Genomic DNA, 25,678 nt, shown 5'->3' with positions numbered 1-25,678 from the left:
CTGACACTCTGCCCAAGTTTCATAAGAAATTCATATTTTAAAAGATGAGTTCAGGAAGCACCAGCTACTGAGACCCTCTGTGACATTTCCTGGTTCCAGACATCTGGCAGGAACGGGCCACAGTGCACACTCTAGAAAGCAGAGAAAGGCATTATATAGGACCTTCAGAAGGCGCTTTGTCCAACCCCGCCCTTTAGTCCAGGGCCACAATAGAGGAACCGTAGGGAGCCATGTAATTTCCATCAGGATACTGCTCCTGCTGTCCCCAGGACAATGTCAGCCACACAGCCAGACTTACCACCTACATAATCTCTTCACATCGTATAAGGTCATTCACTTATATGATGATACAGAGTAACACAGATGAGCAGGGACTATTTCTGATCCTTTGGAAAACTATCAACCTCTCTGCACAAAGCAGGAGCTCCAGAAGCTATACAGGAGCCACAGTGGTTGTATGAATTAAAGATCATCACTATTTAACTTAACTTACCCACCTCTGTCGGGATCAAGGCCTGGGAATGAGACATATTTCCCTGCCTATCAGGGCAAGATAGAACTCCTCCCTACCTCCATTGCCATTTTGCTTTATTTCCCATTAGAGTATATAAGAAAATGGTCCCAATCCTAAAGAGTGGGTTGGGCATCTCTTTTAATCAAACCCTCTTCTCAGAGATCTCTGATATCGATTGTTTCTGCAGGTGTACCTGGCCCGTTTGTGCCTGAAAGCCGGGGTAAAGTATATCAGCACAGTGTTCCTCATGACTGATGCCCAAGTGGCTGATGAGAAGTTCCTTGTGCTCATCAATGATCTCTTGGCATCTGGTAAGTGACTTCTTTGCTCTTGAGTGTCTAATAAATTTCCCCTGGAGTCAGAGTCATTCCAAGATGGAGAGTTGGTCAAAGGTTGGAAGAGCAAGGTCATGGCAATGAGAAAACTGATACAGTGGGCTGTGCACTGAGGTCCTTCTAGGGCTGGTGCTCTGTCTGCTGTCCTGGCTTTCTCATTCTCATTTCATTTCAAAGCAGACAGACAATCTTGGGGCTCTCTCACTGGGACTGGACTGTTGGAAGAAGAGCAGGTCAAGAGGGTGCTAATCTGCTTAGGCCAGAGAGAAGGTGCTGTCCCCTCCCCATATGGAAGACAGAGAGAAACTGGTAAGTGCACAGTATTTTAGGTAGCTCAGGCATTGGCAGAAATATGCACACACATTCGTAGAATGTACACATACAAAGTCTACACAACAGGAAAAGATTAGGCTGCTGATTTAATTAACCCAGGATTCAGAAGTTTGTGGAAGCAAAGTGAAAGCAGTAACAGATGTGGAATATGACTAAAATGATTTCCTTGGTTTCCAAAGAACTTGACAGGGGCTGCCAACTGCTCTGTGACACTATCAGTGCAAGATAGGACTTAAAGGGGGAAATTGAATTATTGATACTTTACTGTCCTTATTTGCTTAGGAACTCAGGACTTATGTCAGCCATTCTGGAAAAAAGTCATGTGTATTTACATATATACATACATGTATATATGTGAAAAGATGTAAATATGTATATAAATATCCAAGAATATAAGACAATTTAGTATATAAATTATACATTTACAGAAATGTGGGGTGGATTGTGTGTGTGTGTGTGTGTGTGTGTGTGTGTGTATTTATATTTAAATAAGTGAAGGTAGAATATGCTTTCCTGGCTCTAAAACCAAATTTAGCATCTGTTAAACTACGTCTTCATCTGGATTAAGAAAACAAAGTCAGTGAACAGATGTTCCTGAACAAAATGTCTGCCTCTAGCTTTCCAGAATTTCAGAAAGCCCATTTATCCACAGTTCATCCCTGGCTCTTTTACTGAATACTCTTTCTTACTGAGGTACGAAAACCATGATCACGGTACATTTCTCCGTAGTCTATCCCATGTCATATGCAGTATGTTTCAGGATGACTACTACCATTTAATCCCTAGGAAGTTCCCTGTTTCAGAATCACTGCCTCCTTCAAATTCTGTGCCCTAGTACCCCAGGTCACTTCACTGTCACTTATGAAGAGCTCCTGGTCCCTGGTCCAGAGTGTGCACTAACAGGCTCTGTGAGCAACCTTTGGATTGTTTCTGATGAGGACCAGAATCCCAGATTTCTTACTGTGCTGGCTCAAGTATTACACTGATCCCACGTTTTCATTTCTTTCCCAACTTGTTCTGTTTAAGTGAGCTTTATATCCAAGAGTTGCCTGCTTTTTCCTTTTCTCCTCCAATACATTAGGTTTTTCCTTTCCATTATAGTGTCTTTTTAACATCCCACCACCTTCTACAGCAGTCTTTCACCTACAACACTGCATCAACTTTTATTATTTCATCAAGTGATAAGAGAGGGGTCCAACTGCCTTCCTACCCTGAAGCTGTACCCTAAAGTCTAATTTCTAAAATAATCAAAAAAGGTAAAATTGTGCTTCCGAAGACTTATAGCTTTGGAGAGTCTAGGCATGTATCTCAAATGGCACCAATTCAGCCAGGTCATCTTCTCCTTAAATAATGTCTGAGACACAGAAGATGTTATACTTTTACCAATTGAAATTTTATTCCTCAATTAAGTATTCTTAATTTTTCATTTAGAAGATAACATTTTCAAGTTCAAATGAGTTTCTGAAGCCCTGCCCAGTGAAAAAGTAATGCATCAGCTTGCTCCAAAATCATGAAGCTTCAAGTGCATATTTCCATTTTAAGGCTTCTCTATAAAAACAACAAGATTTACATACACATGTTAAAGTGGATATACAATTAAAAGTAATACTATTCTTTTTATATCTTCCTTTCTTTTTTTTCCTAAACCACTCTCACAGGGAGAACTAGAGCATATTTTAGTTCTAATTTTCCCTGGCAAAGAAATAATTTCTGGCTAGAAATTGACTGATTGACTGTCAGTCTAGGGAAGGTTGTGGAGATCCATCAGAACCTCCCCCATTCCCTTAGATTTTCAGTTTTATGGGGTTGTATAATCACTCCACTCTTAGATAACACGATAGAGACTATGAAATTACATGTTGGGCTCCCTTACCATTAACTCATCCCTCTTCAGTTATCTACAAGTCCTGTTCTATTGCAGATAGAGGCACAGTAAGTAAATTCCACTGATTCAGCTCTCCCCCCAAAACATCTTTCACAGTAACTTACTTATCTCATGCCATAGGCTATCTGGTTTCTTCCCACATTTCTTTAGTTCATTGTTTCATCACTTGATTTCCTGACACCAATTCCAAAATCAAACCATGATAATGATTCAGCTCATAAATCCCACTTCTGACACCAGCCAGACATCTCAGAACCCATCATATGCCAGTCGCATCTCAGGTGGGTTACAGAGTGATAGGAATAAATCCTATGCACAAAGTTAAAAAATTAAATATAGTTCCTGATCAAATTTGCAAAAGATACATAATTGTATCAGAAGGAAGTGGCCACATAGATTAGGAATAAATTAAGCATATTTTTGAGTCACATCCCTTGGCTGCCAGAGTCCTTAAAGGGTGTCAACTGCTGGTTGAAATTATGCATGAACTGTTGACCCTTGTTGAATCTGGAAAGTTCAATTTTTACTATGTCCTTATTGCCCTGTTATAATAATTCCTAAAGAATGTACACTGGCCCTCAAACACAGATATTCTTAGAAAATGTGTTCTCTCTTAGTTTTTCAGTCAAGCTCAGAATCAGCAAGCTCTTATCCTAATATATATAGAGAAAACAAAATCATTCTCTAGCTTTCTGGCACAGCACATCTGCTTCCAGCTTTCCAGCATACCAGAGAGCCCATTTAACTGCAGTCCCAGTCTAGAAGGCCCATTCTGCTCCAGATGTAGTGTCTCTCCTTTCCTAACTCTGCCTGATTTTATACTTCATTTTATTTTAGGATCCTATATTAGGTTTTCCTTTTGCTTTTTGAAAAGCTTAATTATTCCATCCAAAATTAAGATTTCTCTTCCCTGGCTCAGACTAGATCCCCTTCCATTTATTCATGTATTCAAGCCATTTATTAAACCCCCATCTTCCAATCAGTAGGTGCTGTGCTCAAAGCTGTGTATCATATAGCTTATATGCGGTCCATTGGAATAGTTTATAACCAATGGCTCCCCTCTCTTGTAACATTATATGTCTCTCCATCTCTAAACCAGACTGTCCTTTTTATATTTGTGCCAAATATTCTCTTGGCATATGTAACATGAGAAGTTCATCATATCTTCCAGATGCTTTAGGATTAGATCCCAGATTGCCATATTAGTGGTCTGCACACATCTTCATGATAATGTAGCCTGGAAGTATTTATAACAGACTTGGCATGAGATTGCTCATCTCCCATGAAAACCTGGAGTTCTTGATGGACTATCTATACTTTATATAAGCTGAAATCTGGCCCAGTTTCTCTGAAAAGGAAAAAGAGAAAGTGTGGGGCAAAAGAGAAGCTGTCAAGCGTGTACCAGATTACCAGATTACCTGAGCATATTTTGTGGTCTCTGTGGATCCATTCACCAAATGCATCTTCAAACCACAAAGAGCACAAATTTAAACCTGCATCTGGTGGCTCTCCAGATCCAAGAAGAAATGCCAAAAGGGTAATGCAAAAAGATGCTTGAATAATCACCATTTTCTTTTCTTCCTGTTGTACTCAATTCCCACATGAGATTTTTTGAGACTGTGCCTTTGTGCATTCTCCTACATTGCTAACCTCTCCCTTACCACCTATATCCAAGCTATAATCACCTGCCACCAGTTTTACCTCCTATTCTGAATCCATATATTCTCTATCATGACCATCATGGCTACACTGATCTTTTCATCTTTTGTTTCAACAAATGCAGACACTACTATAACTCACCTCCCTACCTAATAGGCAATACCTCTTCCAAGCAGTCCCCCTCTCTGGTTCAAAAAAGTCTATCTATACTATAATTACTTCATTAGCTCCTAACTGAATGCAGGGGAATATCCAAGCCCCTTTTGTACAGAAAAATAAATTGTCTTTGACCTCTGTGTGATCTTGTAATTCCTAACTGCTTGAGATAATTCTCTATGCCGTTTCCTGACATCCTTACTTACTCACACTGTTCTTTTTGAACTGCATGCCCTTCTCCCTTGTCTGGATTAACTTCTACCTATGTTGTAAGACATATCTGGGGTGTCACCTCTCTAGGAAATCTTCCCCGATCCCCTGTCACCCCTGGGCATGAGGAACATCCCTCCATATTTCCACAGCACTCCACTGCTGCACACACCACCATTATATTGAAACAACACCATACATTTATGGAAGGCAAAGACCATGTTGTCTGCTGTTGGTTAATTATTTCTTATAAAACAATCCAGAGATACAAAATAAAAAGGATTAAGTACATACCATCCAGTTTAGAAAATAAAACCATACTGATAGAACTATAACCCTCTATAGATACTTATTTTCATCATTTATATTGTCAGCAATTAATGTATTTCTTGGCACATAATCAGTATTCAGGAGGTATTCATTGAACTGAAATGGGTTCATATCATGATAATGATGTGCCATCTTACATATTACATATCACCATTGGACATGTGGTGAGGTTGCCAGGTATGTAAACATAGGGGCAGGGAAAAGGGTACAGAAATTCTCAATCATAATATAAGTTGCTCACAGGGGTGGTAGTACAGCATGGAGAATATCGCCAATGATTCTGTAAAATTTTCCTAAGTTGCCAGATAGTAACTGCGCTAGTGGGGGTGACGATTTAATCATGTGGGTAACTGTTGAACCACTGTAAACCGTTGTATACTTAAAACCAACATAAGATTGGATATCAACGATACTTAATTTTTTTTTTGAGAGGGCATCTCTCATATTTATTGATCAAATGGTTGTTAACAACAATAGAATTCAGTATTAGGGGGGTCAATGCTCAATGTACAATCATTAATCCATCTCAAGCCTAATTCTCGTCAGTCTCGAATCTTCTGAAGCATAATGAACAAGTTCTTACATGGTGAACGAATTCTTACATAGTGAATAAATTCTTACATAGTGAACAGTACAAGGGCATTCATCACAGAAACTTTCAGTTTTGATCACACATTATGAACTATAAACAATCAGGTCAAATATGAATATTCGTTTTATTTTTATACTTGATTTATATGTTGATCCCACATTTCTCCCTTTATTATTATTATTATTTTTATTTTTAATAAAATGCTGAAGTGGTAGGTAGATGCAAGATAAAGGTAGAAAACATAGTTTAGTGCTGTAAGAGGGCAAATGTAGATGATCAGGTGTGTGCCTATGGACTATGTATTAATCCAAGCTAGACAAGGGCAGCAAAACATCCACGGATGCAGAAGATTTCTCTCAAAGCAGGGGGGTGAGATTCTGAGCCTCACCTCTGTTGATCGCCAATTTCTCACCTGATGGCCCCCCTGCGACTGTGCCTGTCTTAGGTTGTTCCTCCCTTGAGGAATCTTACCCGTCTCTGGCCAACCAGTCATCTTCTGGGGCCATACAGGGAAATGTAAAGTTGGTAAGTGAGAGAGAAGCCATATTGTTTGAAAAGGTTAGCTTTTTACTTCTTTGCAGATTTATGCCCTGTGGCTTCTATGCCCAGCACTTGTCTCGAGGTATCTTTACCACCTGGAGGAATTATGATACTCAGTAAATTCGATATGAGGCACGAATTCTATTTAAGGGTTGTAATTAGGAAGGAAGAAGAAAAGCTATAGAGGTAGCATATGGAAGAAAACATGGGAGGATTGATCATTTCTTTGACATATCTTCTTGTAGAGTACCTTAAGTATGTATAGGTTTTAAACTACTAACTAATTCGCACACACATATTAACATAATAGGAATACGGTGACAGAAACAAAGCAAATCTATAATTACCATCCATCTCCAGTGAAGCCAAGAAAACCATTTAGGCACCCTAGGCATTTGTGAAAATTTGTCTATGATATGATGGATATTGTCCAACTGTACTTGAACAGTCTGAGAAAAATCAGACAAATTAAAGCAGCCCATTTCTGGGATCTGTTCACGTCCCATATGTTCTTTTAACTGTAGATAGTCTATAGTCATAAGATTTTGGAGTGCTACAACTTGCATCCCTCCCAACTCCTGGTTGAGTTCCAACAGTACAGATCCGGTCAAATTCGTTGTCTCACTGTATGCACATGCAAGCCTAGACATCTCCCTCCTCATTCCAATGGCAAGTCCAGGAAACGGTGGGGTGGATGCAGCCGCAACCACAGCATCGCCCGGATCCCTGTGGAGGCTTTTTGATGATCATCCCCCAGCACGATTCCTCCAGAGAGTGCTGATGCCAGAAGCTCCTCCTCATATCATATCTTAGTTCATTTTCTGGGTATCCAAGCTAGGCCTTGATCTTCTGCATAGAAACAAACAGACCCTTTGCCCACACTTTGACATGACCTCTATACCACTGTGCAGAACTCATTGGAGGTCAGCATACAGGGACTGCTTTTTTTTTTTTATTAATAGAAAGGAATATTATCAGAAAAGAGTACCTCCATAGCTGATCATCTGACACCCTTTAAGTGATCAACATTAAGGATATTTAAAGCATGCATTGATCTTTGATTTACCAATAGTTTTTCCTATCAAGGAGTAATCCCTCTTTTCTTTCTTTCTTTCTTTTTTTTTTTAATCTTTAATCTACACTTAAATGAAGAATACTATGTTTACTATGCTCTCCCCTATATCAGGTCCCCCCTAACAACCACATTACGGTTACTGTCTATCAGCTTAGCAAAATGTTGTAGAATCACTACTTGTCCTCTCTGTGTTGTGCAGCCCACCCTCCACTTTCTCCCTCCCCCCCATGCATGCTAATCTCAATACCCCCCTTCTTCTTCCCCCCCTTATCCCTCCCTGCCCACCCATCCTCCCCAGTCCCTTTGGTACCTGTTAGTCCATTTTTGGGTTCTGTAATTCCGCTGCTGTTTTGTTCCTTCAGTTTTTCCTTTGTTCCTATACTCCTCAGATGAGTGAAATCATTTGGTATTTCTCTTTCTCCGCTTGGCTTATTTCACTGAGTGTAATACTCTCCAGCTCCATCCATGTTGCTGCAAATGGTTGGATTTTTCCACTTCTTATGGCTGCGTAGTATTCCATTGTGTATATGTACCACATCTTCTTTATCCATTCATCTACCGATGGACATTTAGGTTGCTTCCAATTCTTGACTATTGTAAATAGTGCTGCGATAAACATAGGGGTGCATCTGTCTTTCTCAAACTTGATTGCTGCGTTCTTAGGGTAAATTCCTAGGAGTGGAATTCCTGGGTCAAATGGTAGGTCTGTTTTGAGCATTTTGATGAACCTCCGTACTGCTTTCCACAATGGTTGAACTAATTTACATTCCCACCAGCAGTGTAGGAGGGTTCCCCTTTCTCCACAGCCTCGCCAACATTTGTTGTTGTTTGTCTTTTGGATGGCAGCTATCCTTACTGGTGTGAGGTGATACCTCATTGTAGTTTTAATTTGCATTTCTCTGATAATTAGTGATGTGGAGCATCTTTTCATGTGTCTGTTGGCCATCTGTATTTCTTTTTTAGAGAACTGTCTGTTCAGTTCCTCTGCCCATTTGTTAATTGGGTTATTTGTTTTTTGTTTGTTGAGGCGTGTGAGCTCTTTATATATTCTGGACATCAAGCCTTTATCGGATCTGTCATTTTCAAATATATTCTCCCATACTGTAGGGTTCCTTTTTGTTCTATTGATGGTGTCTTTCGCTGTACAGAAGCTTTTCAGCTTAATGTAGTCCCACTTGCTCATTTTTGCTGTTGTTTTCCTTGCCCGGGGAGATATGTTCAAGAAGAGGTCACTCTTGTTTATGTCTAAGAGGTTTTTGCCTATGTTTTTTTCCAAGAGTTTAATGGTTTCATGACTTACATTCAGGTCTTTGATCCATTTTGAGTTTACCTTTGTATATGGGGTTAGACAAAGGTCCAGTTTCATTCTCCTACATGTAGCTGTCCAGTTTTGCCAGCATTATCTGTTGAAGAGACTGTCATTTTGCCATTTTTTGTCCATGACCTTTATCAAATATTAATTGACCATATATGTTTGGGTTAATTTCTGGAGTCTCTAATCTATTCCACTGGTCTGTGGCTCTGTTCTTGTGCCAGTACCAAATTGTCTTGATTACTATGGCTTTGTAGTGGAGCTTGAAGTTGGGGAGTGAGATCCCCCCTACTTTATTCTTCTTTTTCAGGATTGCTTTGGCTATTCGGGGTCTTTGGTGTTTCCATATGAATTTTTGAATTATTTGTTCCAATTCATTGAAGAATGTTGCTGGTAATTTGAGAGGGATTGCATCAAATCTGTATATTGCTTTGGGCAGGATGGCCATTTTGACGATATTAATTCTTCCTAGCAATGAGCATGGGATGAGTTTCCATTTATTAGTGTCCCCTTTAATTTCTCTTAAGAGTGACTTGTAGTTTTCAGAGTATAAGTCTTTCACTTCTTTGGTTAGGTTTATTCCTAGGTATTTTATTCTTTTTGATGCAATGGTGAATGGAATTGTTTTCCTGATTTCTCTTTCTATTGATTCATTGTTAGTGTATAGGAAAGCTACAGATTTCTGTGTGTTAATTTTGTATCCTGCAACTTTGCTGTATTCCGATATCAGTTCTAGTAGTTTTGGAGTGGAGTCTTTAGGGTTTTTTATGTACAGTATCATATCATCTGCAAATAGTGACAGTTTAACTTCTTCTTTACCAATCTGGATTCCTTGTATTTCTTTGTTTTGTCTGATTGCCGTGGCTAGGACCTCCAGTACTATGTTAAATAACAGTGGGGAGAGTGGGCATCCCTGTCTTGTTCCCGATCTCAGAGGAAATGCTTTCAGCTTCTTGCTGTTCAGTACAATGCTGGCTGTGGGTTTATCATATATGGCCTTTATTATGTTGAGGTACTTGCCCTCTATTCCCATTTTGCTGAGAGTTTTTATCATGAATGGATGTTGAATTTTGTCAAATGCTTTTTCAGCATCTATGGAGATGATCATGTGGTTTTTGTCTTTCTTTTTGTTGATGTGGTGGATGATGTTGATGGATTTTCGAATGTTGTACCATCCTTGCATCCCTGCGATGAATCCCACTTGGTCATAGTGTATGATCCTTTTGATATACTGTTGAATTCTGTTTGCTGATATTTTATTGAGTATTTTTGCATCTGCATTCATCAGGGATATTGGTCTGTAATTTTCTTTTTTGGTGGGGTCTTTGCCTGGTTTTGGTATTAGGGTGATGTTGGCTTCATAGAATGAGTTTGGGAGTATTCCCTCTTCTATTTTTTTGGAATACTTTAAGGAGAATGGGTATTATGTCTTCTCTGTGTGTCTGATAAAATTCCGAGGTAAATCCATCCGGCCCCGGGGTTTTGTTCTTGGGTAGTTTTTTGATTACAGTTTCAATTTCTTTGCTCGTAATTGGTTTGTTTAACTTTTGTGTTTCTTCCTTGGTCAGTCTTGGGAGGTTGTGTTTTTCTAGGAAGTTGTCCATTTCTTCTAGGTTTTCCAGCTTGTTGGCATATAGGTTTTCATAGTAGTCTTTAATAATTCTTTGTATTTCTGTGGAGTCTGTTGTGATTTTTCCATTCTCATTTCTGATTATGTTGATTTGTGTTGATTCTCTTTTTCTCTTAATAAGTTTGGCTAGAGGCTTATCTATTTTGTTTATTTTCTCAAAGAACCAGCTCTTGGTTTCATTGATTTTTGCTATTGTTTTATTCTTCTCAATTTTGTTTATTTCTTCTCTGATCTTTATTATGTCCCTCCTTCTGCTGACTTTAGGCCTCATTTGTTCTTCTTCTTCCAGTTTCGATAATTGTGATGTTAGACTATTCATTTGGGATTGTTCTTCCTTCTTCAAGTGTGCCTGGATTGCTATATACTTTCCTCTTAAGACTGCTTTCGCTGCGTCCCACAGAAGTTGGGGCTTAGTGTTGTTGTTGTCATTTGTTTCTATATATTCCTTGATCTCTATTTTGATTTGTTCATTGATCCATTGATTATTTAGTAGCATGTTGTTAAGCCTCCATGTGTTTGTGAGCCTTTTTGTTTTCTTTGTAGAATTTTTTTCTACTTTTATACCTTTGTGGTCTGAAAAACTGGTTGGTAGAATTTCAATATTTTGGAATTTACTGAGGCTCTTTTTGTGAGCTAGTATGTGGTCTATTCTGGAGAATGTTCCATGTGCACTTGAGAAGAATGTATATCCTGTTGCTTTTGGATGTAGAGTTCTATAGATGTCTATTAGGTCCATCTGTTCTACTGTGTTGTTCAGTGCCTGTGTGTCCTTACTTATTTTCTGCCCGGTGGATCTATCCTTTGGGGTGAGTGGTGTGTTGAAGTCTCCTAAAATGAATGCATTGCAGTCTATTTCCCTCTTTATTTATGTTAGTATTTGCTTCACATATGCTGGTGCTCCTGTATTGGGTGCATATATATTTAGAATGCTCTTGTTGGACTGAGCCCTTTATCATTATGTAGTATCCTTCTTTATCTCTTGTTACTTTCTTTGTTTTGAAGTCTATTTTGTCTGATATTAGTACTGCAACCCCTGATTTCTTCTCACTGTTGTTTGCCTGAAATATGTTTTTCCATCCTTTTACTTTTAGTCTATGCTTGTCTTTGGGTTTAAGGTGAGTTTCTTGTAAGCAGCATATAGATGGGTCTTGCTTTTTTATCCATTCTGTTACTCTGTGTCTTTTGATTGGTGCATTAAGTCCATTTACCTTTAGGGTGACTATTGAGAGATATGTACTTATTGCCATTGCAGGCTTTAGGTTCGTGGTTACCAAAGGTTCAAGGTTAGCTTCTTTAGTATCTTACTGCCTAACTTAGCTCGCTTATTGAGCTGTTTTATACACTGTCTGGAGTTCTTTTCTTCTCTCCCTTCTTATTCCTCCTCTTCCATTCTTCATATGTTGTGTGTTTTGTTCTGTGCTCTTTTTAGGAGTGCTCCCATCTAGAGCAGTCCCTGTAGGATGCCCTGTAGAGGTGGTTTGTGGGAAGCAAAATCCCTCAGCTTTTGCTTGTCTGGGAATTGTTTAATCCCGCCATCATATTTAAATGATAGTCGTGCTGGATACAGTATCCTTGGTTCAAGGCCCTTCTGTTTCATTGCATTAAGTATATCATGCCATTCTCTTCTGGCCTGTAGGGTTTCTATCGAGAAGTCTGATGTTAGCCTGGTGGATTTTCCTTTATAGGTGACCTTTTTCTCTTTAGCTGCCTTTAAAACTCTTTCCTTGTCCTTGATCCTTGCCATTTTACTTACTATGTGTCTTGGTGTTGTCCTCCTTGGATCCTTTCTGTTGGGGGTTCTGTGTAATTCCATGGTCTGTTCCATTATTTCCTCCCCCAGTTTGGGGAAGTTTTCAGCAATTATTTCTTCAAAGAGACTTTCTATCCCTTTTCCTCTTTCTTCTTCTTCTGGTACCCCTATAATACGAATATTATTCCTTTTGGCTTGGTCACATAGTTCTCTTAGTGTTGTTTCATTCCTGGAGATCTTTTTCTCTCTCTCTATGTCAGCTTCTAAACGTTCCTGTTCTCTGGCTTCTATTCCTTCAATGGCCTCTTGCATCTTATCCATTCTGCTTATAAATCCTTCCAGGGATTGTTTCACTTCTGTGATCTCCTTCCTGACATCTGTGATCTCCCTTCGGACTTCATCCCATTGCTCTTGCATTTTTCTCTGCATCTCTGTCACCATGTTCATGATTTTTATTTTGAATTCTTTTTCAGGAGGACTGATTAAGTCTGTCTCCTTCTCAGGTGTTGTCTCTGTGATCTTTGTCTGCCTGTAGTTTTGCCTTTTCATGGTGATAGAGATAGTTTTCAGAGCTGTTACGAGTGACCGCTGGAAGAGCTTCCCTTCTTGTTGGTTTGTGGCCTTCCTCTCCCCCTTCGCAAGGCGCTGGGTTCTTGCAGGTGTGGATGTGGTCTGGATGTTGTCCTGTGTCCTCTGGTCTCTATTTTAGGAAGAGTTTTCTTTGTTATATTTTCATAGCTCTATGTGTTTTTGGGAGGAGATTTCCACTGCTCTACTCATGCCGCCATCCTGGCTCCGCCCCAACGATACTTAATTTTTAAAAAAGAAAAGAGGGCAGGAGTACCGTGATGGCCACCACACCCCCTTGCTTTTTCTCCCTTGAGACCTGAGAAATATTTTGTAAAACGGTGGGTCTATATGATGCCAAAATCCTGAAGCCAGTGTGAAGCTAACTGGCTCGCCGTCCTTTTTCTTTCCACGCTCCAACGAACTGAAGCATCTTAAGCCATCAGGATGTCCTCTCCCAACAGCAGTTATTACCTCTGAGACCCCCAGACTAACACAGAGTAGATGATGCTTACTGTGACTTGTGAAACATTTGGACATGTTAATGATCGCAGGCAGAAACAATGTCTTCCAACTTTAGGTCTCTGGAGGGTGCTTTTCAAATATTTGTTTTCACTTCTCTTCTTCACATCAGAAAATCCCCTCTGGCAATTCAGTCTCCTGTTTTCAGCATGACTACCTACATCACGCATAAGTGACAGGAAGTCTGTCAAGAGAAACCGGAGGGACAAACCTGAAATGCAGACTTTGCTCCCAATTCGGAGGCGCTCAATGCCGTCTGGCAGTCTTCTTAAGAGTTCTTGGAATCTTCTGACAAACACCATTATCCTAAGGACCTGGAAAAAGGCTTTAAATGGCCTGGGTGCTTTCAACATCCTGGCGGTAAGGGTATCACATAAACCAAGGTCAGCAAACTGTTTCAATAAAGGGTCAGAAAGCAAATACTGGCAACTTTCAGACCATGCAGTCTCTGTCACAGCTACTCAGCTCTGTCATTGCATTGGGAAAATAGCCATAGACAATCCCTAAATGGATGAGTGTGGCTGTGAGCAATAAAACTTTATTTATGGTCAATAAAATTTGAATGTCCTATAATTTTCACATATCATTAAATATTATTTTAATTTTTTTCAACCATTAGAATTCTAAAAACCATTTATTCTTAGCTTGCAGGCCATGCAAATAGAGGTGGCAAGCCAGATTTAACCTGTAGACTATAGTTTGCCCCCCAGTACCCAGCAGGTTATACATAGAAACACCAAAAGGAGGCCGCCAACGCCGCGGTCTGCGCCGAGCCTCGTCTGCCCGTTCGTCCTCCCGCGGCGGCGCTGGGGGCAGCTCCTGCTGGCGGCGCAGCCTCTGCGCGCGTTCGTAGCCCGCGGCTCCCGCCAGGGCGCCCCTGCTCACCCAGCGCCGGCCCGGAGGCGAGCAGCGTGGGCGCCCGGGAAGCCCGGGCCTCCCGCAGGCGCGGGGAGGACGGCACGGACGCCGCCGCGTCCCCAGCGCCCCGGCCGGTCCGCCGGGCGTCCTGCGGGGGCGGCGCAGTTGCGGAACAGAGTGCCTGTGTGGCTCCTGCTGGAAGAGCTGTCCGGCTCCCCTACCCTTCCTGCTCGTCTGCAGAACTACCTCCCCCTACCCCAGCGTGGGGTTCCAGCTTGGGAAGGCAATTCACGCACACAGATTTTAGGAGGCTTGAAATGATCTTGTGGAGAAAACAACTTGGTAGAAGAAGGGGGGACATTTTCCATAATTTAAGTTGTCATAGTAACCTGCATCAAGACTCGTACTTGGAAGCCAGGCTTGAAGAATTTCAGTTGACAATAAACATTCCTGTTGCATTCATCATCCTTTTGTCTCCAAGAAAGAACCGTCTACTATTGTGACCTAATTATTTCATTTCTGATTTTAGAAGATGGGTAACAGTTTGCATTTTTTTTAACATTTTGAAACTTAAAACTCATTTGAAAAATGAAAAGTTCAGCTGTTTTTATTTGAAGTTGACATTTCTGATAATGTATTTCAAGCTAGTTATTTCAGATGGAAAAATAGGTTAAGTATAATGGTTACTTCATGAAATATGGAGGAAACAGGATTTGATGAAGATTTGGAGCAATTGCCCCATGCTCCTGTTAGCATGCAAGTCTTAATCTTTTTGTTTCCATGGAGCTCTGATCTGGGAATGTTAAGACGTTTCCTAAGGACAAATTGTTAGTATTTTTATTTTATGGCATCTTGTAATATCATCTTAAGCAAGAATGTATTTTAATCAAAAGGATGAGGTGTTATTTTTATTAGCAAAATAGTTTACTTGGAGAAATTGTATCCAGACATTATTATTTTTAGATCTGCTGTCTTTCACAAAGGACAGTAGAATGTTGTTTCCTAAGAGAAAGGTTTTTTTAGGATTTGCTTTTCTCTTGCCTTCTGTAAGATACTGATTATTGCCCAAGATTATTTGAAGTTACAAGTGTTTTCCATCAGCAAGGAATGTTAGGGGGAAAAAGGAGATGAAACTGGAAGAGTTTGTGGCTAGTCTAATTATTTAAAAATACACAAAATTTGCAGTTATGGTCTATAACTGTGTAGTTATCTAAAAAGTGATAATACTTTCATAGGGACTTTTCCACATATGGATGAGAATCTTAATCAAGTGGAATGTTTTTTTAAAACCAAATTTAAGGTACATGTAGAAAACCTAGATAGTCCATTTACTGGGAAAATGTGAAGGAAAATATAATCACCTATTATCTCACTGTGTAGAGGTACCTATTGTAAATATTTTGTGGGAATCATCTGTAATTTTATAAGCAAAATTGGGATTAAGCTGTCAATAGCCAAAATACTAATAGTGAAAATACTAGAATTTTATCCCCTATTAAAATTAGCAATGTGTCTGCTATCTACTGCTACAGTGTGTCTGCATCACTACTATCTAAAATAACTCTGAAATGTCTAGCCAGTATTAAGAAAAGAAAAAGGAATGAGACAAAGAGAGCTATTGGAAAGGAAAATAAAATTATTTGTACATAATAAAAAATCCCCAAGACAATCAAACTAATAGACTGTAGTAAGATTCCATGTAAATAACATAAATATCTTGATCTACATAGTAGTATAACCAATTCAAAAATTTGAGAAAAAAAAGGAACCCATTCATAATAGCAACAGAAAGTGTGCTAAGGATTAACCTTTGTAAGAACTTGAGTGACCTCAGGAAGAAAACTATTAAACTTTACTCTGAGGATGTGGAGACTCAGTGTTTCTGGATAGGAAACTCATTATTTTCAATCTGTATTGATTTGTAAGTTTAATATATTTCTAATCAAAATCTCAGCAAGAATTTTTTACACGTCAGCAATTCTGAATTTCATTTTTATATAATAAATAAGAGACAAGAAATGTCTATGTAAAAAATAATAATGAAGGGGAATTTACAATGCTAGATATTAATGTAAAAAGTTATGATGTTGATCAAGTAGACAAATACCTGGAAAAGAATAGAAAGCCATAACAACATTGTATTGACAAAAATAGCATTGCAAATAATGAATACAAAGATGTAGTAATATACTGGAAAAGAATATATATGAGTACCTGATCTTGGGCTTGAGGAAGGATAAACTAAAACGTAGAAGCACAGGTTCAAAAAAGGAAATGATTCATATATTTAATTACATTAAACATTTTTTTTTTTTTACATATGGCAATCATTTGAGGGACATATTCTCTCTTCCCCTAAGTGTCTCTCAATAGATAATTATATAGAAAAATAGTTGATACTTATATGTAAAAAATTATTTGTGGTCAGTAAAAATAACCAATACCCAGTTGTAGTTCTTAGTGAGCCATTTAAAAAAGAATACAGACAGATGCAGACCTAAAGATTTTTCAGTCTTGATAATAAAGAATATCATGTTTGGTACAACATATTAAAGATTCAAAACATGTACATAGCATGTGTCTAAGGGACCTATATATAAATTAATGTAAGTCACCATATGTAAGGAGAAGTAAGCTCGCAGTGGTCATATAATGAAACTAGAATGTAGACTGCTCTTCAGCCACTAACAGAATCTGCCTACCTGTCTGCTTATCTATAGTTTTTTAAAAGTATTTAATTAAACGGAAAAATGGTAGTAACCTAAAAAGTGATGATATCAGGGCATAATATAAATTATAACCTTGCATCTTTTTAAGGGTATTGACATAGAAAATAAATGAGGAAGCAATATACAAAAGTGTTAAATGATGATGATCTTCAAGTGTTAGAACTACAAGAAAAGAATAATCATTACTAAATTATTTTATTCTGTAAAACATATGTAATCAAGTACTTGAAAATAGATTGTTTTTTAAAATCTAAGGTTGACCAAATACCTAAGATTCCATTATATGTCTTCTTGAGGAAGAAATTTGCTTTAAAAATGTATTTATTGAGATGGATTATACACAAAATGGAATAATGAGAGGATCATCAACATTTCTGGGCAGGGCTGAACAGACCGCACTCCTAGGCTGCCATTCATGTCGTATCAGACTGCGGTGTATACGTGTGCATCTGGCATTGTGCATACTTCCTCGAAATGTGGGGCCCAACATTCCTGGAAATGATATACAGCAGTGTTTAAATCTCAGTCCCTTTCCCCATGCCTGTTATATCAAGCACCACAACAGTTTAAATGTCAAATGTTGATTGCCAATGACATCATATATAACTTAGTAAATAAAGTTTTTATGGGTTGAAAGAAAAACACCAAAAGGACAGAAATCCTACATATTTCAAATAATAGGTGAAGAACACAGAGTCTATTATTACAAATGTTCTGAGACTGAAGGGAATCCAAGTCCTTACTGGAGGGCTCTAGTGTGTTAACAGACAAGAAATGCAGACTATCAGAGAGATAAAGGAGAGAGTGATACAGGCCACGGCCAGCCCCTGACTCTTACAGATTTATAAGAGTTCTTTATATATTCTGGATACTTACCCTTTGTTCATTACATGGGTTATAAATATCTTTTTGAGTCTGTATATGACATTTTTATCATGCTGATTTAATTTAAACATTTGAATGTTTCCCTTTGAAAAACTTCCCTGAACTCAACTCACAACACATGCTAAATACCTTTTCATTTTCCTAACAGTTTTCTCTGACTCCTATTTTTATCAAATAAGACTGAAATGGATTATTCCATTAGTAAGACCTTGATTTTGACAAATTATAGCCAAGGGTATTTTAAATGCATGCTATGAAATATCTCAACAAATGGAAATTAAATCAAGTTTGTCTAATTAAGGGAAGAAAATAAACGATCGTTTTCATGAGAATTCATTTGTTCATTTGACCTTGTAAATGATTAAGCCTAATCAGTATAAAAGTCTTACTAAACTCCCAGCTACTAGATTAGTGCTGTCAGACTACGAAGACCAGAAACTTGTTGGAAATTGGTGTAAGTTTCCTCCAGGTATAGCAGTTCAAGGAAGTGCTGTAGCCTCCCCGATGGAGTCATAATTCCCATCAGTCTGATTAGTCCCAAACCATTGGGCAAGCCTCCCATCTTTGAGGATGTCACCCAAATCCCTAAGGAAGTGTCATGAGTAGGGTGGCCTCGGTGGCTTCTTCCATCTCTGACATTTCCACGGAGTTAACGTTTCTGTGTTGATTATGGAAGAGGGAAGAGGCATGCGGGTGTGGAGAACTTTAAAGGGGAGCGTGTATATGACTTCAGCTCCTGATGGCCTCCATACCTACCAAATGCTTTGTCCTGGAAATGAGAAAGAGCTTTTCTGATGCCCACAGACTACCCTGGAATGAGCCACATTCACCTTTACATCCTGCCTAGTGTTGTCAACATTTCACCAGTGCTTCCCTTAATTCTTACCTCCCTCAACCTCATATCTCACATTGAGAAAACAGGTCATTTAGTTTGAGCCTTGCGAATACCTGTATACCTCACAGTCTGTCTCTATTTCCTTGTGAACATTTCTTTTCCTCCAATATTACCATGCTTCCTTTCCAAGGCCAGTCCTTCCATCTGCACCAGGAGCCCACCTCTTGGTTCCTGATTCACAGTTCTGCCCTGTCTGCTTTCTTCTTTCATTGCTGCCTCTCCCTTATGGTTTTTACATTCTCAACACTCTCAACAACTTTCTCCCCTTTATGTTTTCCATATTTCTTTATAACATATCTTGGACATTCAGAAAGCAGCAAAACAAACTCCCATGCAATCACATACAGTGTTGCAAAATAGAATCTTCTGTGTGCATGTTCAAGAGTTTCTTTACAGTAGGTGCCCCAAAGGTGCCCCAAAGGACTGACTTGTCTGATATGTGCATTTCAACTTTACTAAAAAATGCCAAATTGCTCACCAGAGTATACTCGCTGTATAAATGAACTCTCTGACCAATACTTCATGAATACCTGTTTGCACCTAACTTCTTCAACACTGGATTTATGTGACATACTGATTTTTGCCAGCTAGTATGAAATGAAATCTCATTGTTTTCCTTTCCCTTTTTTCTTCTGACATCAAGCATTTTTTCAAGTTTTATTGGCTATTCCTCTTCTGTGAGTTGCCTTTTTCTAAATTTGCCCTTTTGCTCTCATGTTCTTTGTCTTTCTCTTATAGATTTATAAGAGTTCTTTATATATTCTGGATACTTACCCTTTGTTCATTACATGGGTTGTAAATATCTTTTTGAGTCTGTATATGACATTTTTATCATGCTGATTTAATTTAAATGTAAAATTTAAGTCTTTTTTATGCTTTCTGCTATTTGTGCTGTTTCACAAATTTTGTCTTATCCAACATCATAAAATTATCTCCTTATTTTTAAATCATTATTGTATCACTTTTCTTATGTATGTCTTTCATCCACCTGGTATTTATTTTTGTATAATGTTCTAATTTTATTTTTTAATGGTGACACTTAATTGTCTTAACTTCACTTATTGGTTAATCCATCCCTGTTTGCACACTGATTTTTAGTATCAACTTCATATTTGTATCTGGGTCTGTTCCTAGGAGTCGCTTTCATTGTTCCATTCATCCCGGTACCAATTTCACTCTGTTTCAATCCTCATAGCTCATAAAGAAACCTGACTTCTGGTAGGGCAAATCTCTCCTTTTGATTCTTCTTCAGAAAGTCATGCCCATTCTTTGCCCTTTGCTCTTCCATATAAATTTTAGAATATGCTTGTCAGGATTGAAAAGAAACCCATTTTATTTTTTATTGGAATTACATTTTTATGATACTGGTAATACTAAGTCATCCACCCATGAGCACAATCTTTCTTTCCATTTATTTAGGGTTTTATTTATGCCCTTCAATAGTATGTTTTAGTTTTTGTATCCAGATCTGGCCCCTCTTTCCATGTACAACCACCTGCCTTATAAGGTATTCACAATTGTTTTTGCTGGTATTCTAAATAGCTTTTTAAGTAACCTTTTTTTCCTTGAGTGCAGCCATGCCATTTTATTTCCGATCCTGATTTTGCATCCAGCAAGCTTGTTGTTGGACATGCTTATGAGTTCTGATGGCTTGTTTATATTCTTTTAGTTTTTCTATGTAGAAAATTAGATTTTGAGCAAAAAGTTTTATTATTTCCTTAGGTATCCTTATACATTTTCCTTTTCTTGATCTTTTTGCATAGTCTAGGACCTCCCATATAACGTTGAATAGAAAACATGCTAGCAATCATACTTGTCTTTTTCTAGATTTGAAAGAGAATATTTTAGTATTTCACAATTAGGTATGATGTTTGCTCTGAATCTGCAGTAGATATCTATTTTCAAGTGTTAACCTAAAAAATAAAAGCATGTAAGTTATTTTATTAGAAGAAATGGGTTTATTCGGGAATAGCAGAGAATTGCAATTTGGGACAAGGCTCGCGCAGCAAAACCGTAGGCTAGTTCAGAGAACAAAGGAGAGGAATGCTCTTTCATAGAGAAAAGCAGGGAGTTGAGAGGGGCTGTTACAAACAAAAAGTCTATGGAACTGGGAGTCGGAAGTGTAGTGGCTTCTCATTGGCTGAGTTGTAATGGTCTGGCATTGGCTGGGCTATTGGCTGTTACAGGATAGGAGGACATCGTCCTTACTCCTGCTGGGGTAGAAAGCATATCTAAATCAGAATAGCCCTGCAGGTCTACCTCTTCTGTGTCTGCAACTGACAAGGAGTGGTTGGTGTGAGAGCTCCCCCTGCAGGCCTCCAGGCTCCATGACAGTGAGGTTTTCCCCTAATTAATTTTCACAAGGTTAAGAGAAATTTCATTTATTCCAAGTTTACTAATGGTTTTTAGAAATTTTGTACGTCTTTTTTAACAGTCATATTGTTTAACCTCTTTAATCTTATTAATGTAATGAATTATTTTCGTATATTTTTCTAATATTTAACCATAATTGCATTTCCAGGATAAACCCTACTTGGTCATCCTATTTTTATATATTTAGTTAAGATTTAAAAACTTTTTTTCTTCTCATGCTGCATTATTAGTACAAGATTTTATCTAACTTTCTGAATTTTGCCAATCTTATAAAAAATAATAATTAGGTATAGTTTTAAAGTTCCTTTATAGGGTTGAGTGTTCATATGCTGGCCAATCTGATTTGCACAAACAAAACAATAAGTAAACATAGCTTCAGTGTGCATATCTTCTGTTACAAGTAAGGTAAAACATTTGTTCACATGTTTAAGGGGCATTTGTATTTCCTGTACTGTGAACTCCACTTTCATTTCCTTCACCACATCTCACTTTTGAAGTATCGATCTTCTCCTTTATTTGTAGAGTTTCTTTACATTTTACGGAGATCAGCCATCTAACTGCAATGTGAGTTATACATATATTTTCTTTTTTTAACGTTTTTTGAATGAGAACATCTAAGTTCTACTCTCTCAGCAAAGTGAGTGTAGTGTTATCAACTATAGTGACCATGTTATACATTAGATCCTTAGACTTTATTCATCATATAACTGAAAAGTTTGTATCCTCTTACCAACCTCTCCCTATTTCCCACTCCACCCCTCCAGGCCCTGGCAAACACTTTCCACTCTCTGTTTCTATGAGTTTGACTTTTTTTTTAGATTCCACATATAACTGATGCCATGCAGTATTTTTCTTTCCCTGTGTGGCTTACTTCACTTAGCATAATGCCTTCTTGGTTCATTCCTGTTACTGAAGATGACAGGATTTCCTTCTTTTAAATAATGTTCATCTGTTTTTCATATTTGGATGTGTATATGTATATTTTTTACACATATGTGTATATATATAATTTTCTCGATCCATTCATCTGCTGATGAACACTTACATTGTTTCCACACCTTGGTTATCATTAATAATGATGCTTCAGGAAGCATGGGAATACAGAAATCTCTGAGCTGTGGTTTTATTTCCTCTGGATATATACCCAGAAGTGGGATTGCTGAATCACTTAGTGGTTCTATTTTAAATTTCTTGAGGAGCTTCCATACTGGTTTCCATAGTGGCTGTACCACTTTGCATTCCCACTGACAGTGTACAAAGGGTCCCCCTTTCTTCATATGCTCGCCAGCATTTGTCTTGTCTGATTGATGACAGCCATCCTGACTGGTGTGAGACGCTACCTCATTGTGGTTTGACTTGAATTTCTCTGATGATTAGAGATGCCGAGCACCATTTCCCACACCTGTTGGCCATTTGCATGTCTTCTTTGGAAAACATGCATTTTCTTCATTGGTTCTTTTGGTTTTGTTATTGCTATTGTTATACTTTGTGTCATTTTTTACATAAAATTTATATTTTTCATACAGTTTATCAATTTATATGTATCAAATATATCTGTCTTTTAAAACATACCAATTTTGATTTATAGTTAGAAAGCCTTTCCTCACTCAGAGTTTATGAAAGTATTCCCCTCATTTTTTTCTATCATTTTTATGGTTTTACTATTTTATAGTTAAATCTTTCCATTCTTTTATGTATCATTCCCCAGCTCTGGGTTTGGAGTCCATATGGTGTCCGTTCAGTTTCACCAGCAAGAGTGGCCTAAAAATGGCCTAAAAATCAAAGGCCGTGTTTCCCAAGGTTAGATAACCTCTCTTGTCCAATTGTACCATGTGGGGAGATGCCAAAGCTGCCCGCCTGTGTTCCATTTCTTCTCAGGAGAGATCCCAGATCTCTACTCTGATGATGAAGTTGAGAATATCATAAACCATGTGGGGAATGAAGTCAAGAGCCAAGGTCTGATTGACAGCAGACAGAACTGCTAGAAGTTCTTTATCGGTCGGGTCCAACGACAGTTGAAGGTACAGAGGGTTTACTGTCCAGGGTAGGCAGGGCCAGTGATGGGTTGTGGAAGCCTCTGCTGCCATTTTGGACACAGCTGTCCTCACTGACTGTGCTGGGGGTGGGCAGAAGGGTGCAGTGGCTTGAGCACCTAGGCAGGGGTGCCCTTCTGATCTGCTTCCTGTGCAGTGGCCTCCCTCTTGCCTCACACAGTCTCAGTATTGTTAATTTCTTGGCTAACAAGAAGGACTAGCATTTATAGATGTTTTTTCTCTGTTGAGTTTGCTTCCCAACTTCCTGGGATATAAAAAGCCTGATGCCAGTCTGTCTACGAGTGCTTCTCAAAAAGCTTCTCAGTTCTCCCCACCCTTCTGACTTCTCAGGTGACACTCTGTTTCTCCCCTGTGGGGAACAAGCTGAGGGTCCGCAGCAGGAAGTTCCCAGCCATTGTGAACTGCACAGCCATCGACTGGTTCCATGAGTGGCCTCAGCAGGCACTGGAGTCTGTCAGCCTCTGCTTCTTGCAGAGCACAGAGAGCATTGAGGTGAGAGGGAAAAGGAGGCATTCCTCAAGATCCTCTCCACCTCAGGGCACAAGGAATTCTGTGTTCAGAATTTCAGGGGTCAAGCTCAGGCTCAGACAGAGTTTCTGGAGCTCAGTTTTTCCACACTATCAAGCATGGTAGGCCGTCAGCTCCAGTCTTCACAGCCAGACCATCCCTTTATTTCCTGCTATGATTTCAGCCCAAGGTCAAGCAGTCAATCAGCAAGTTCATGGCTTTTGTCCACACAAGTGTCAACCAAACGTCCCAGTCTTACCTGAGCAACGAGCAGCACTACAACTACACCACTCCCAAATCATTTCTGGAGTTCATCAGACTCTACCAGAGCCTGCTGCACAGCAGTGGGAAAGAGCTCAAGTCCAAGATGGAGCGGCTGGAGAATGGGCTGCTGAAGCTCCACAGCACATCTGCCCAGGTGAGCCTTAGCGGTCAATCTCTGCTGCCTGCAGAGGGCCGAGGGGGAGTGGGGGCTGCCCCTTTCCAGACAACTGGAGGGATCACAACCGAGGTCCCAACATCATTCATGGTCTTCCAGAGAGACAGGACCAAAAGTTACAGCTGAGCTCCCCCAGCAGCCGGGCGTGCCCTCGACTGTGGTCTGCTCTGCTGTCTTTCACTGACGCGAGAATCCCGATCCCCTGAAGCACCTTTCTCCCTCTTCACCATTTCCTCCCATTCTGCTACTTCCTTTTCCTCTCCACCAACTTCCCTTCCATCTTCAAAACCAAAAAAGATGACTGATTGGGAGAAATGGTTGCAGGGTGATAGCAATTTTTTGTTGTTGTTTCTTGTGTCTTGCTATATGGTCTATCAAAGAGCCACTGGAGCCTAATTTCTTAAACAAATCCTGTCTGATCTTATGCACCTCCTCATCTGTTCCTAAGTGGCTGTCTATCAAAAGTGGGCCCCTGTCATCCTGACCTTGTTATATTTTTCTACTAACTCTTCCAAAGGGATGAGTTTATTTCAGTCAATTTTTATTCTTCCCTTGAGAACTGGGGACAAATCTAGCATCCTCTCTGCCCCTGCTCATGCCCATCAAATATCACTGGTCCCTTGAAGGCCCCATTTCATGCTCTGTTTACCAGCAGCAGCAGCAGCCTCTCATTAAGATGGTGAACTTTCATACCTTTCTGCACAGTGAAACTAAGATTTTGATCAATTTAATTCTTGGACATCACATGGTCTTGCCAATGTCTAAGCCTTTCACTTCCCGTCATTTTCTCAGAATGTTGCTTTTGGAATAACTCTGTACTGAACTTCCTTATTCTGACTTGTCCTTTCTACCCACTTCAGTTTCTTGGTTCATAGATGTACTATTTCCAAATGAGTTCATTCATTTTGTGGGATGCAGTGAGCTCTTGCAGTCTATACACAGAGATTTTTTCTGCTTGGGTAAGTCTTCTTCTATTATCTGGGTTTGTTCATCTGGTCTGGCCTCTCCTCCCAGAGCAATGATCTTCTAGATGGGTTCCCTGTGCCCCATATCTATTATGTTCTCACTCATTGTTTTCATCCCTTTGGCCTTGTTCTCTACATTCCAGGAGAGCTTTCCAAGTTTATCCTCAGTAATACTAATTTAATAGTGAGTAATATTGCTACTGCTTCTCCTGCTTTCAGTGACTACTTTAATGATGCTATTACATTTTTACCATTCTAACAGCCCTTCCTCATCTTGCCCCTTTTCCCTTTCCAACACATCCTATTGCTTTTTTATTTCAGCCTGTGTTTCTGCAATGGTATCACAGGAACCATTCTACAGTTGATGCCAAGCAGCTTTCTTCATGTTTTTTGTAGATCTGGTTAATGAGTCGTTTCCAGAGCTATGCTATTCTTCCTCTTCTATACTGCTATTCCTTTCCTTGTTCTGTATTTATATAAATACCTCTTGTTTTCTTTATTTCCTTGCAGGCACAGTGAGATCTGTTCAAACTCAATGTTTGTCAACAAATGGCATGTAACAA

At 39.1% G+C, this 25,678-nt stretch overlaps 1 pseudogene; it reads left to right on the top strand.

The window, feature by feature from the left end:
- Positions 1-24,276, top strand: part of LOC140848606 (dynein axonemal heavy chain 9-like) — a 198,895-nt pseudogene extending 174,619 nt beyond the window's left edge.
- The last annotated feature ends 1,402 nt before the right edge of the window (positions 24,277-25,678 follow it).

The sequence above is a fragment of the Manis javanica genome, chromosome 4 (assembly GCF_040802235.1).
Source record: "Manis javanica isolate MJ-LG chromosome 4, MJ_LKY, whole genome shotgun sequence".
NCBI classification, from domain to species: domain Eukaryota; kingdom Metazoa; phylum Chordata; class Mammalia; order Pholidota; family Manidae; genus Manis; species Manis javanica.
This window is presented reverse-complemented; position numbering and strand designations above follow the sequence as displayed.